The following is a 16,030-nucleotide window of genomic DNA, read 5'->3' as shown; positions in this document are numbered from 1 at the left end:
GTCTCAAAATATCACTCTCTACATTATACTAAAAGTAATCTGAAAGGTGAACAACCCCTTTAAGGTATGAAGATCCTAATTACAAAAAGATCCCTTATCCGGACAACCCCAGGTCCCGAACATTCTGGATAGCAGGTCACATACCTGTACAAATAAACCACTGCATGGTTGTAATGAGCGTATAGTGGAAAGTCGCTTAGAATTATTCCATTCATTATGCAACATTTTAATTTTGGGTTTACATTCTGATTTCTGATTTCCCCAGCCTGTGATGCCGCCCATTTCCCATCCCCCAATAACATTGCTGATTAGCACCTAACCTGCCAGTAAAAATTGGTTGGGAAGGTGGCAGCCCTTTGATTGGGCGTCTAATACCAGCACCTTTTCTGAATCTTTATCCAGACCTCACTGCACCCCTGGGCTGCCAATCACCAATCATGGTACAAGAACAGGGTGACCGGGCAATAATGGCCCATTTGGTAAAAATCACTTTTAAGCTGTGTGTAGTGGGTGAATATCTTTCCTATTCCACGGCCATTCATATCGGAGGAGTCTGAATGTTCTGCATTATATATGTCAATGTTTAGCCAAAGCAAGTAACACCATTACAATTTTATTAGTGGTTGGTGGCTGTTAATTTGAACAGCAAAACAGACTCCCAAACGGAATAAAACTGCGCTGATTGAAAGCAGAAGGCTCATCAAACACAGTCGCGGAGCTGTTATTCCTTCCCAACCATCCATGACTACCAGCCTTGAAATACGATAATCCTTCTGATCGGGGGAGAATTGGGAACAGACTACGCCGAGCCAACGATGCTCCACTAGACACTACATTGGATGAGAAATGAATAAGAAAAAGAAAAGCAAATCCTCAGATAATGGCGATGTTTGTTTTCTATGTTTTGGGAGATATTGCAGCAATCCCCCTACAAATCACAACAGCAGAAATAAATGTGCTTTATGAGGCTTAGACACGCTTCATTGGAACACAAGTTGCTGCATCATTAGCCAAGGTACTTTACGGCTTACCATGTCAGCAAGGAAGCAAAAAAACGAGAGGTAATGAAACCAGGGGAGAGAGAATGACACAAACCGGAGGGAGGGGACTGATTGTTTAGGAACCCAGATCTGAACTAAACCAAAGCTTTATCAGCCATGCAGATTCTATTAAATGCAACTGTAGCAGAGGACAGCTTTATAAGCCTGATGATAAAGCAGCAACCCACTGACAGACACATGAAGCTGCCCATTCACCGTAAGATTGTGCTCTTGCAGGGACAAATTGGGCTGACCCAATCATTGGTCTGGGGCCCATACTGCAAGCATTCGAACACCCACCCATTGGCCAAAGACAGATTCAGGTTTTTTTATTGAGATTGGCAGGCCAAAGGGAGGACTCCATTACTGGCCAATAAGCTGCCAACCTTGCATGGGGTTGGCCAATGAACATATCCCCTTGTACCTCCAAGATGCGCCTATGTTAACACTAGGGATGCACCGAATCCACTATTTTGGATTCGGCCGAACCCCCGAATCCTTCTCGAAAGATTTGGCCGAATACCAAACCGAATCTTAATTTGCATATGCAAATTAGGGGTGGGAAGGGGAAAATATTTTTTACTTCCTTGTTTTATAACAAAAAGTCACACAATTTCCCTCCCTGCCCCTAATTTGCATATACAAATTAGGATTTGGATTCGGCCGAATCCTGCTAAAAAAAGGCAAAATCTTGGCCAAATCCTGAATTCTGTGCATCAATAGTTAACACTGATTTCCTAAATGTTCCTCAACTGGAAGCAGCGAAGGCTCCCAGCAGTGCTGTATATTCTATATAGACCCATGCCTAGGTCTGCAGTTTAGGGGGTGGCACTCAGGTAGCCGCAACCAACTGCCAGACACTTGTACTGTTTAATTTTACAGAGGAAAAGGCAATAATATTTAAATGTTATGGGAAACGGCTTTTTCGTGATTCGAGCTTTCTGGATAATGGTTTTACAGATAATGGATCCTATACCTGTATTAGACAATTTACAGTTAGAATAGCAGACAGCAGCCCAATCAGCCAATAAAATGATGAATCATTATATGCCCTGCTTAATGTAGACCTACATTGGTGCCTATGACTAATGGCCATAACGTCCAAAACGCGTAAGGCTGTAGCCTTGTTAATTCCTTTAAGCAAAACAAAGATTCACCACTCTATTGGACGACTGGGCTGCTCTCCTTTATTCTATAGTTACAATATGGAATACTGAAATGTGAATAGGAGAGAACCCAAATAGAAAGAGTACCTGAAATAAAAAGTAACAATACAATTGTAAACCTACAGAACATTATTGGTGTAGGGCTCAGGTTTGGAAACTGGAAAGAGGCAGAAGGGTCTTTAAAAGTCTTTTGGATTTATGGTCCCTACTAATTCACTTTATACATACAACTTATTATTGTGTCACCAGGATCATATGTGTTTGTGTTGTTGGGTTGGGGACAACAAGAGGAAATAGTGTTACTAATCAATAATGGAATAATTGGGAGGGAATAGAAGGATCAGGGTGCCTTTATTCTGTCTCCTGTAGAAGATTCAAGCTGTGAATCTCGTACACTCGCAGGCAATCTGCCAAGCCCAAATACAGAGCCTCATCCAAAGGAATAAATATGAAGAGAGGGAGATAACCCCTGTAGCCTTTGGATGTAATTTGATTTAATGCTTTTGGAAGAAATGAAAAACACATCTGAGTTTATCCAGCCTGTGTCACTCTCTGAGCGCTTATTGTAACATTGCTACATTAGACATAGTTCTAATTGTGCTGCCCAATTCCATAATTTAACTCTTCCCTGGCATTAACTCCTTGGGTTCACCATATAATATAATGGCAATCTATGGGCAATCTTACAGGACTGTTTCTGCTCTTTCATTGCCGTGTTCAGTTACTTCAACTAACCCCAATGATTCCTGCGTGCTTCAAATTAATGGACTGCCAGGCTGACAAAAGGGCTGTGAAAGGTTTGGAGAGTAATGAAAAAGAGTCACACTTATAGGGGTAGTTTGTTTTTTAACTTTCAGTAAATGCTAGACAATAGAGTCCTGTGCGGAACCAATTTGTTAAGCCCCAATCTGACTCGCTAGCTGACCCGCAAGTACCTTATCTGCAACCCGCTGACCATCAAGAAACAGGAAGTGCTGTCATTGTAAACCGGAAGTGACATCATTAGAAGTAGCAATGATCCAAAAAAGGAGTAAAACTCGCTATTGAGAAGACCCGCAACCCGACCCACATACCCAAAGAACTGCTGACCCGCGTCTATACCTGCTCCCAAAACATCGGGAGGTTTTTGAGGGTAACCCGCGCGTACGCACCCTGCTGCTGTACTCTACTAGACAATGTCCCCTTAGCAGTGTCGTAACTATAGAGGAAGCAGACCCCGCTTCCTGCTTCCTCTACAGTTATGTGGAACACCCCCCTCCCTGCCGGCAAAGGGGGATGTAGGCTGCTTTGGTGCTGGGAGGGAAGGGGGCGGGGAGTGGGCGGTGCAGGCGGGCATGAGGCGGGTTGGGAAGTGCACTGCACCAGGCCCTGTGAAGATTTTCTTTTTGCAGGGGGGCCCAGCACACTGTAGTTAAGCCGCTGACCCATAGCAACTGTTCTGCATTTTTTATAGTTGTTTTAAAGGGATGGTTTACCTTTCAGATAATTTTTAGTATGTTATAGAATGACTAATTCTAAGCAACTTTTTAATTGGCCTTCATTTTTTCTTTTTTTATAGTTGAATGATTTGACTTTTTCTTCCAGCTTTCAAGTGGGGGGTCACTGACCCCCATCTAAAAACAAATGCTCTATAAGATTAATGTATTATTATTGCTACTTTTTATGACTCTGTTTTATATTCAGTCCCTTGCCTATTCATATTCCAGTCACAAAAGAAGAATTTTTTTCATTTTTTCGTTTCCTGCCCCGGATTTGCATATGCAAATCAGGATTCAGTTCGGTATTCAACCGAATCTTTCACCAAGGATTCAGGGATTCGGACAAATCCCAAATAGTGGATTCAGTACATCCCTACTTTATTTATTATAATACACAAGTTTCAGTGAGTCATGTGACAGAAATGAGATCACTAAACTCCGATTATAACCGATGACATCACTAAGCACCTTTTATAAGGATATCATTTACAGGATATTCATGGCTCTTGTGTATTAAATTTATAGTATCGAAATGAATACACTAAACACGTTGAAAAAATAAACACGTTGCATATTGCCGAACTACAACTCCCATGCATCCTCCAAAAGCTGACAAGTATTAGCTGAATGCAGGTTCTTATAGGAAAGAACCTTTCATGTCTGCACAAATGCAGCCAGTGGTCCCTTGCAGTTTTCATGCCTGGCCCCTGCACCAATTATAGGGGGGTCTCAAATGAAATGACACTTGTCAGGTCTCCTTGAGTCCCATTCCCCCCCCACTTTCCCTACACAATAGCTGTAAGAGTTGGTAAGGCTAGCTGTGAGGAAAGGAGAGAGGGGGCATTAGTACATGAGAAATAAAGACTCCTGAAGATTAAAGTCACGAGCAGAGACAGACGGCTGTTTTCTTAATAACTGAAAACACGAGTTAGGCCTGAATGCGCTCATTGTTTGATACAAGGGGCTTCGGCTGGGAGACAGGACAGGCTGGCGACACAGCAGCCTTTCACTCAAACACAAAGATCTCCGACGCACTGGGGATTTCATTCCTTTATAGGAGAACATCAGGCACTGGGGAGGGTTTTATACTAATAACTGTACCCCCTGCATTATGTCACATATGTTGGTTATTGCATTATGCCCTGTCCTTGGCTGCTTCTCTTTCACATGCACTGCACATACAGGGAGAGATGCAGAGGAGGCTATGTGAGACCTGAGCCAAAGACTTTCCTGTTGATCAAAGGGCAAGTAAAAGCCACACTAAAAATAGCCTATGTTAACCCACTTATATTCTGCCTTTCTCAGGCACAGCCAGTGTCGGACTGGAACACCAGGTGCCCACCAAAAAAACCTTAGACCAGGGGCCCACTCTCTGTACTATATTCTTCCTCTCCTCACTCAACCTCCAGTCTCCTAGTCTCTTTTGTTTACATACCATAATCTATTATTCTATCTATTTAGGCTCTTTATTCTCATAGAATGGCCATGAAATAGGCCAACATTGAGCAGCATGAGGGCCCACTGACACCTGGGCCCACCAGGAGTTTTCCTGGTATCCCGGTGGGCCAGTCATTATTCCAGTGTATATCCCGTGCATCAAGTATCCAATAACCACACACTCGACCTAATAGAGAAATTTGATGGTAAGTGAGATTATGCACTTGAGGTAGAGTCCTGCGCGGAACCAATTTCTAAGACCCGGACCCGACGAACCCGCAGCCCGCGACCCAAACCGCAACCAGCAGCCCAAACCACAACCCGCATATTTACCCACTTTGATCGGCTACCAGACCCACAACTGCCTTATCCGCAACCCGACCCACAACCCACCGACCACCATCAAATAGGACGTGCTGTTGCTGCAAACTGGAAGTGACGGCCAGAAACAAGTTTTGTAAAACTTTAAAAGGAGTAAAATATAGACAATATTACATAAGATAAGAAATTTAGATGAGACCCGTGACCAGCATCTATACACGCCAATGAACATCCTCCCCTCATTCCGCAGGGTGCCCACTTTTTATGTGGGTAACCAGAGGGTACCTGACCCGCTGCAGGACTCTAACATGAGGTTCTAGGGAAGTCAACAGTAATGCCTGAAACAGAATTCCCTTTAGCACCTCTTGCATACGTTTCTGTTTATAGCAGCCCAATGCACTTCAGGGGCATCTCCTCATTGCCCTATGCCAGAGGTGCCTAAAAATTAGATCGGGATCTACCAGTAGATCTTTAGCTGGGGATCAATAGATCTCAAGACACTGTCAACAAACTTGTCTATATCACCCTCCTATTTTATGCTTTTCATGCAGATATTTATTATGTTAAGGTAACACAAGAAATAGTTGTTTGTTAAATATAGCAATATACATTTTCTCATCAATCAATATTTAAATAATATTTTCCATGGAACAGAATGCTAACAATACTTCTATGGATATAGATCCTAATGGGTAGGGATGCACTGAATCCAGGATTCTGCTTTTTTCAACAGGATTCGGTATCGGCCCAATCCTTCTGCCCGGCCAAACCGAATCTGACTTCTAATTTGCATATGCAAATTAGGGTCGGGGAGTGAAATCGTGTCCCCTTCCCACTCCTAGTTTGCAAATGCAAATTAGGATTTGGATTCGGTTCGGTATTGTCCGGAATCTTTCACAAAGGATTCGGGGGTTTGGTGAATCCAAAATAGTATATTCGGTGCATCCCTACTAATGGGACAACATCACTAGACATAGACCTCGCATTAGTAAAGTATGGGCACTCCTGCACTATGCAGTCTTTAGCCACTGAATCACTCAGTAGTAGAGTCGCCCAGCAAGCACAGGCCAAACACACAATATCTGAGACTGGGGTGCAAGAAAACCTTCTCCTTTTGATTGTAAGCTCTTTTGCACAGGGCCTTCCTCACTTTTTTTGTACTGGTTGTTATAAATGTAACTCTGTATGTTCTATGCATGTAATTCATGTGATTTCTTTGTACAAGCACATTCATTTTACAGCTCTGTGCAATATGTTGGCACTCTAAAAATACATAATAATAATAATAATAATAATAAAGGGATTGGTCACCTTTGATTTAACTTTTAGTATGTTGTAGAGAGCAATATTCTGAGACAATTTGCAGTTGGTAGTCATTGTGTGGTTTTTGAGTGATTTAGCTTTTCATTCAGCAGTTCTCCAATTTGTAATTTCAGCAGTCTGGTTGTTAGGGTCCAAATTGCCATAGCAACCATGCATTGATTTGAAGAGACTGGAATATGAATAGTGAGGGCTTGAATAGAAAAGAGTCGTAATAAAAAGTAGCAATAACCATAAATTTATAGCCTAACAGAGCGTTTGTATTTTAGATGGGGTCGGTGATCCCCATTTGAAAGCTGGAAATGGTTATAAAAAAATAAATAATGAAGACCAAAAGTTGCTTAGAATTGGCCATTCTATAACATACTAAAAGTTAACTTAAAGGTGAGACACCCCTTTAAGGGCATATAAAACCTGGCAGCACAGGTTCATCTGAACCGACACTCACACGCTCCCTTCCTACGTGCCCTCTAATTTGCTCCGCACTTCTGCACAGGCCTTTGATGAGCAGAACTGCAGACACGGGCAGAGGAAATGATGGTGATTACAGAGATTTCAACAGCAACTCCAGATTTCATCACTTGTCTGTAAGGCCTGAAGGGCCGGGATTAGGGTAGGGTTGCCCGCATGATGACAGTCCTGAGCGATATGCCAAGCCTGCACGGTGTCTGTGTAACCAGATGATATTAGTGTGGAATATCCCTTCCCGAGCGTAATACAGGGATGTTCAGCCTGCAGCCATCCAGCTGTTCATTCCTTGAGAGACTACAGCTGGGAGCATTAAATAAGCCCTTCAGCTTAGTGTAGCACTGCTATCATTACCAATATCTCAGGGTGGCTTGCAACTATAGGCCACAATGTGCTTTCTGCAGGGCTGGCTATAATAATAATGAAGTAACCCTGACTGGGGGGGAACAGGGCCTTCTGGGACTGCTGCTTCAGGGGCCCCCACATACACACCCTGGTCCCCCCCCCCAGCCTCAACCCCCTCTGGTCCCCCCCCACGTGCAGAACTTTTTCCATCTCGTGACCGGGAACAGGGAGGTAAGTCGGGGGCAGCAGCGATAGCAAGTTTGGACTGGCGGGGCCCACCGGGTTTCTTCACAGTGTCCTGCCGGCCCAGTCCAACTCTGGGGCTTATTTAGCATTGAAGCAGGGAAAATGTAAATTTGACTTGTTACCAAAAGTGGCTTTTTGGCAGAAATTAAGAAAAATGTGTAAAACAGCTTAGCAGAACTGTTTGTAAGTTGCAGATACAAGCACTTTGCAATTGGTCTTTTTTATTTTATTTTTTACTTTTTGTGTTTTTTCAATTATTTTCCTTTCGATTTGGCTTTACTAGACCAGCATGAGAGGACACGCTCAAGATGAGTTTCAATTTCTATTGCCATAATTATTATTTTAACTTTTTATTGTTCTTTTCAGGTCCTCTCCGATTCAACCCCCATCCTTCATCCTGACATTCAAACGCCTGGTTGCTACAGTCAGTAGCCTGACAACCAGACAGCAGTTTAAATGCCAGACTGTAAATTTCCTTGAATATTATTGGCATATGTTAGAGTCCTGCGCTGAACCAATTTCTAAGAAATGGATCCGACCCCGCAACCCAAACCGTACCCCACATATTTACCCACTTTGATCCGCTACCCAGACCTGCAACTGCCTTATCCGCAACCCGCCGACCACCATCAAATAGGCTGTGATGGTGCGGCAAACCGGAAGTGACATCATCAAAAGTGGGTGGGGACAGAAACAAGTTTTGTAAAATATAGACAATATTACATAAGGTAAGAAATTTAGATGAGACCTTCAACCTGACTATACAAGCTCCTTAAAATCCTCCCCTCATTCCGCAGGGTTTCTGCTTTTTTTGCGTGTAACCCACGGGTAACCAACCTGCTGCAGGACTCTAGCATACGTTGTGGTGGAACTTCCCATTTATATTTAAAGGCCATATTCTAGCAACTAGGGATGCACTGAATTCATTATTTGGGATTCGGCCAAATCCCCGAATCCTTCATGAAAGATTCTGTCAAATGCCGAGGCCGAATCCTAATTTGCATAAGCAAATTAGGGATAGTAAAGGAAAAAAGGGAAATAAAATTACTTTCTTGTTTTGTGACAAAAAGTTACATGATTTCCCTTCCCTTCCAAATTTGGATTCTGTTAGGTCAGGCACGAATCCTGCTGAAAAAGGCAGAATCCTGAACTGAATCCTGGATTCGGTGCATCCCTACTGGCAACCAGGCAGTGGTTTGAATGAGAGAATGGAATATGAATAGAAGGCTTGAATATAAATTCAATATAAATATAAAAAGTCATGTGATTTCCCTTCCAGACCCTATTTTACATATGCAAATTAAGATTTGGAATTGGTTTTGGCACAAGGATGCTGGATTCGGAGCATCTTTATTAGCAACCCTTTTTACTGGAAAGTGTTCCCATCCAGAGGCAGCTCTAATAGGCAGAACTTGAATTTCATCACACTTATATGCAGATACAAGCCCATTATGCAGCAGTGTAGGTCTGTCCATATGCCTAAAGCAACATCGGAGAAGGAATGCATTTGACCAGGTCAAGACCGGGGTTTGTTTGCAAATTCTGTCATCGCAGAGCAGCTGGCTGCATTTTGATAGGGGAGATACCTGTCAAAGTGGCACATTTTACTGATTTGGGAGCTAACTGGTGGCAGGTTTCTGGTGTCAATTGGGAGCCGTGTTTGTGTACACTGTACTATAGGTTTGGTTTAACACAGAGCAAGGTCATGGCACAGCTCCTGACCTACAGCCCCCTGCATTCCAAGTACACATTAGTAAGCTAGGGCACACTGCCCCCTGGTGACCAAATCAATGCACGCTTTCCCTACGTTAAAAAAAAAAAATCCACTTTGGTTTTCTTAAATTCTTCTTAAAAATAGTTCATTGGTATCAGTTAAAAATTGGAGTGGGAGTATCCATAGGACCCCTTACTCGGTATTCATATGTACATTTTTTTTAACGGAATTATCTAACTTAAGAAATAATGAGCGGGTCATATAAGGAAAAAGTGGAATGATAACGATCTAAATGGAGTTTATTAAGAGCACATTGTGTACTTTAAGAATAATAGAATATCAGCCATGATAAATGGGGCATTGTAGGGGAAAAGCTGCCAGTCTTAAAGGAGAAGGAAAGTTGTGAAGCACTTGGGGGTGCCAAATGTTAGGCACCCCCAAGTGAATGTATTTACTTACCTGAAACCCCGGCCGGTGCTCCTATCAGCAGAAAACTGCACTTGCCCGGGGTTATTCCAGCGAGCACCACGGATCGATCATCTTCCGGCTTCTTCTTTCTTCTCGCGGCTGCGCATGCGCATTATAGTAAAAAGCCGAGCTTCAACTAAAAATTAGACTTTTTCATTCTACTGAGCATGCGCCTGCCCCGGGAAATTTGTAGAAAAAAGAAGCCGGAAGAGGATCGCCCCGTGGTGCTCACTGGTATAACCCCGGGCTGGTGCAGTTTTTTCTGTAACAAGAAAAAGTCCATTCTAATAATAACAGTTATTTATATTCAGTGCTTGTATACAGTATGGGAAACAAAGTCCTGAATATGTTAGTATCAGCGACAAATAAGCCTCCCCACCCCCTTTTAATACATTTAACACCATCCCAAGCCCAAAAGCCAGTGTTACTCCAGGGTTTGACCAGGTATGATCCAAATTCAGAGACAGGTATTAGGTGCATCCACAACGGGACATTTTCTATTGACATATATATCAAACTGAAGCTGCTGAGTATTTTTCACAATAGCAGGAAAAAGAAGGATTTGACCCCCATGCTCTAGGGCCACTGCCTTTTAACTTCCTCTATGTGTTGGGATAATTATCGGCTCTTTGGGCTCGAGACTCACTTGACTCTTCTGATGTAGTGGGTCGATTATCTGATACACCCACTTCCAGATCTGGTTAAAATAATGATGTTATACAGATGAATCACGAAATTTGGACCATAATTATCCTTACTTTCCAAATCCAGCTGCCTGATTAGCAGAAACACAATAGCATGGGAAACTAGGGCAGATTAAGAGACAGAACGAACATCAAACGCTTGGAGCCGTGTGCAGACACAGGGTAAATATCCCTAAAGTGCATTCAGTTTCTGCAATATTTCTAAAGCTTTAAATTACACTACGATGTGCCAATATGTTATGCAATCCCCAATAACCCGAACACCTTTTATTTTTTACCCCAGGCTTGCATTTGTCTTCTTTAAAAATGCACTATACTGGGATCATTTTCTGTAAGGCTAACTGCCGCCTGCTTCCCAAGCACCACTGTGCCTCTTCAGAAAAGCTCTGTATTTTGATTGAGCCAAAGCTGAAAGTCTAAGGTACAAGGGATGCCTGGATACTGGGGGCTGATAACAACCCTGGGCCCCTGTACCAGTTGCAAGTGGCGGAACAGCAGTGGTAAGCGATTAAAATCACCAGGAGCTGCCTAACAAACTGGCATCTCCTAGTAACTCAGGCTTTTCTTGTCCTTTAATAGGGAAGTTCGGCAGTGTGGGACTAAGTAATATTTCAGTGCTGTGCTTGAAATTAGCAGTAAAGTTTACTAAAATCCCTTTATTGTAACAATAGCACAATAAATACCTCTATGTAATTATCGAGGGGCAGTAAACAAATCAATGACATTTTCATTGTCTCATCGAAAATTCAGTGAAACCTTAAAGGGGTAGTTTACCTTGAACTTAATTTTTAGTATGACATAGACAGTGTTATTTCACAATTGGTCTTAATTTTTTTACGATTATATAGCTTATTGTTCAGCAGATTGAAATTTCAGCTGCTATCTGGTTGCTGGGGTCCAATTTACCCAAGCAACTAGAGATGCACCAAATCCACTATTTGGGAATCGGCCAAATAACAAACAAATCCTAATTTGCATATACAAATTAAAGACGGGAAGGAAAAAGTGGAAAAAACATTTTTATACTTCCCTGTTTTGTTAAAAAAAAAGTTATGTGATTTCCGTCCCTGCCCGAGTTCGGATTCGGATTCCGTTCAGCCAGGCACAAGGATTCAGTCAAATTCAAATCCTGCTGAAAAAGGCCCAATCCCGAACTGAATCCTGGATTTGGTGCATCCTTACTCGCAAAGGCAGTGGTTTGAATGAGAGATTGGTATATGAATAGAAGGCTTGAACAGAAATACAAGTAATAAATAAGTAGCAATAAAAATAAAATTGTAGCTTCATACGGCACGACCCCCATTTGAGAGCTGAAAAGATCGTTTTTGAAATCATTCAAAAACTATAAAAAAATGTTGAAATGTTTTAATATTCTATAGAATATGTCCCCTTTCATTTTACACACTCTCATTTTAAGTTTTCACAAATTTGACACCATTTTTTGTGGTCCCACTAATCTATAATGCACAATATATTCCCCTTATTTTACACAACTTTTCTCTGGTCCCCTGAAATGGGGATTCTAATGTAATGGGAGATCACATATCTGAGCTGGAAAATATTTTATCCAAATTTTCATCAAATGGGTTGTGTAAATATTATATAAATAGGAGGGCAGTTGAGGTACTTATGTACAGTGTCGGGGGCCCAGTAGCTCCATTCAGCAATGCGCTGGGATCGTTTCAAGGCCAAGAGGAACACATGAAACTTATTAATACCAAAGGAGGCTCCCGTTGAAAGTGAAGGGTTAATCTGTTCATATGTTCCGAGAGATCCTTATAACAGCAGAGAATATTTTTTGAGGCTTACAGTTCCTCGGTGTGATCCGACGGGCCTCTCTTGCAGCGGAACAGCTATACAAACGTGTCTCCTACCTGACCCTGCAAGAGTGAGATTTAAAATAAGTACAACTCCACAACCACAAACCTCTTGTAGTAATCCTCCTTCTTGAATTGGCCCGGTCCTGAACTCTCCTAATGAGGCTGCACATGCCTTGATGTTGGAACGCCGCGTGTTTGACTTGCTCATTGCATCATGTAGAAACATACCTACCCGCAGATGCGCTGCCTGCTCCCCTTCCCCTAATCTCGTCTCCCTGGAGCACTTGCACGGGGTCACATACGCAGGCGAGCATCAGGCATAAAAGGACACGCAGCTTTGGGAGATTTGCAATGGAAAGTGGAAACAGATACTTTGTGCTGAACTCTGCCTACACAAACCATTGGGGATGGAATGGTCCTGAAAATCATTTCTGCTTCTAGAAAGAGTTTAAAGGGGACCCATCACCCCAAAAAATTATTTATTTTATCACATCAGTCAAGCAAAATGAACTTTAATTACACTGTATAAATTATTATCTTGTTTCCATCAGTCTGGGAATTCATAATTATAACAAGCAGGCAGGAGCCATTTTGTGGACACTGTTATTAAGACAAGCCTTGTATCATCTCAGAATCTTGTTTGTGCACCAGAATGGGGGACCTGATGTCCACCCCCATGCCCTGGCTACACAATTTAATCATGGTTAAAAGAACTGGGGGAATGTGGGGAGAGCAGTGACATCTAGGAAGTGCTGAATGGAAAGTGAAAGTAATTGCTTGCCCCGCCTCTATGCCTAAGGCATAGAGGAGGGGCAGGCAATATTTGATTGACAGCTGAGGTTTTTAAATGAGCTTACAACATCTATGAATGCTTTAATAAAAAAAATTTGGATTTCATGTTTAATTTGAAAAGGAATTTTAATATACAGCTTTTTATGTTCACTTTAAAGAAGAAGGAAATCTACAGAGGTAGTGTATTTTCAATAGCTCAGCCACAATAGTGCAAGCTATAACACTATATTTATTCTGTAGAATGCTTTACCATACCTGAGTAAACAGCTTTAGCAGCTATATCTGGTTGTTTAGGATAGCAGCTGCCATATTAGCTTGGTGTGACATCACTGCCTGCCTCAGTCTCTCCCTGCTGAGCGCTGGGCTCAAAATTACAGGAGGGAGGAGGAGGAGGGTAGTGGCATACTGGGCCCCACAGCAAATTATTTTTCAGGCCCCCAAAATCTTTAGAGATTGTTTTTTACCAATATTTATTGAAACTGTATATGAATTAGGGCCTCATGGGACCCCTATACCTCCTGGGCCTCCCCTGCAGCTGCAAGGTCTGCTTCCTCTGTAGTTACACCCCTGGTGTAGAGAGAGGGAGAGGAGCAAACGGAGCATGCTCAAGCCCTAGCCCTGGAGGTTTAAGCTGAAAGAAGGAAGTCTGATACAGAAGCCCATGTGTAAACAATAGAAGAACAGAAATGTGGTATTTCTTTAGAGAAACAGAGATCAGCGTTACTTTGAGGATTTACTGGTGTATTTATATAGACCTTTCTGATAAAGCTTACTTAAAGCTTACTTAATTTTAACCTTTCCTTCTCCTTTAAAGTGATTAAAATATGCAAAATATTTGCTTTACGTATGTCACTCTTTGGGCAACTTCCCCAACATTAATTCAATGAATAGGGCTTGTGCTGAGCATACTTATATCCTATTGTTTTCATTAAGTCAACCTATGTATGGTTTTTGCTATATGTTACAGTAAATGGGGTCAACTGAAACAATGTTCACTTTCCATAGTTTGAGGAGCAATAGGTAGCAAAACAAATGACCCGTCCACAGAGGAGTCATCTGTTAAGCTGGTCATAAACAGGCCAATAAGTTGCAGAGTTGGGTTGAGATTGAAGCTAGTAACGGCAATGGAGGTAATGGAGGGGTTTGTTTAAACAGAGCTTGTTATGTCCATTACAACAAATAATCCTATTTAGGGAGGACGTAGTATAGGTATGGTAATAGTTATCCAGAAATCCATTATCCAGAAAGTTACGAATTACGGAAAGCCGTTTGTTTTTTAGATGGGGTCAGTGGCCCCCAATTGAAAGCTGGAAAGAATTAGAAGAAGAAGGAAAATAAATAAAATACTATAAACGAAGGCCTGTTTCTCTGCACTGGTAAAACTTGCTTCAGAAACACTACTATAGTTTACATAAAAAAGCTGCTGTGTAGCAATGGGGGCAGCCATTCAAGCTGGAAAAAAGAAGAAAGGGCACAGGTTACACCATTGTATTGGACAGGGCTTATCCGTTATCTGCTATGTAACCTGTGCCTTTTCTCCTTTTTTCCAGCTTGAATTGCTGCCCGTATCGCCACACAGCAGCTTGCTTATATAAACTATAGTAGCGTTTCTGAAGCAAACACACAGAGTTAACCACCATCAGTATATCATATGTCAAATACTTTAAATTAAAGATTTCATTTATTGGTGTTATTGTCCCTTTAATATACTAATGCATTTTCCATGTTGATTGAAATAAGTTAAGTACACAACACACAAGGTATTTTGCTCAAAAGAATTAACCATATCCTTTGGTAATTTTAAACCAAAATCAAAGTTAAACTTCATAAATCAGATTTATTATTTTCAGCGCTTGTATTTAAAGTTATTAGGAGTTGGAGTTGGTACATTTTTGGAGACTCCAGATACCCAAAATTGCTCCCGACTCCTGGACTGACTCCACAGCTCTGTTTAAGGGTCAAATTCATGGTTATAAAACTGGAAATTCGGCTCTTCTAGTGCAGAACAAGTGATGCAGCCCCCCTGAACCTATTCTGGTTCAGGAAAGGTAAGCTTTGGGGAGCTAGGGGGTGGCATTGCAGGAGCCACCTCAGGGGACACAATCGCCTCTACCCCCCAAAGAACCCCACAGTCGGATTTAGTATGACGCCCACTTCCCAATGCAAAACTCTACGTCCATGACAAGTTTGATTCAACTGACACAGATCAAAGGAATGGCTTAAATGAATGGTTCAGTTTAAAAATAAAAATTACATAAATAGGCTGTTCAAAAAAAATAAATGTTTCTAATATTGTTAAATGTTAAAATGTAATGTACGTAGTCTGGAATGGATGTCTAACATAATAGCCAGAAAACTACTTCCTGTTTTGCAGCTCTCTTGGTTTCCACTGATTACCAGGCAGAAACCAATCAGTCACTGGGGAGGGGGGGAAGTCATATGGGTCATAACTGTTTGCTTTGGAATCTGAGCTGAATGCTAAGGATCAATTGCAAACTCACTGAACAGTCATGCATACCTCCCAACATTTTGGAAATAAAAAGAGGGACAAAAAAGTTGGAGCGAGTAGCGCTGTGAAAATTTTTGTGACCATGCCCGTTTTGTGGCCACACCCCCAATTACCATGTTAATTTTACAAAATTCGTCAGGTTATCAAAGTTTGAACATATTTCTGTGTTTTTTTCCACTTATTACAGTTTTGCTAATGAAGG

The 16,030-nt window shown here is 41.8% G+C and overlaps 1 pseudogene; it reads right to left on the bottom strand.

Annotated features, from left to right (window-relative positions):
* Positions 1 to 12,753, bottom strand: part of LOC108713583 — a 185,664-nt pseudogene extending 172,911 nt beyond the window's left edge.
* Between the last annotated feature and the right edge of the window lie 3,277 nt (positions 12,754 to 16,030).

This window comes from Xenopus laevis, chromosome 4L, assembly GCF_017654675.1.
Source record: "Xenopus laevis strain J_2021 chromosome 4L, Xenopus_laevis_v10.1, whole genome shotgun sequence".
Lineage (NCBI taxonomy): Eukaryota > Metazoa > Chordata > Amphibia > Anura > Pipidae > Xenopus > Xenopus laevis.
The sequence above is the reverse complement of the archived record's forward strand: the minus strand, read 5'-3'. Positions and strand labels throughout refer to the sequence as shown.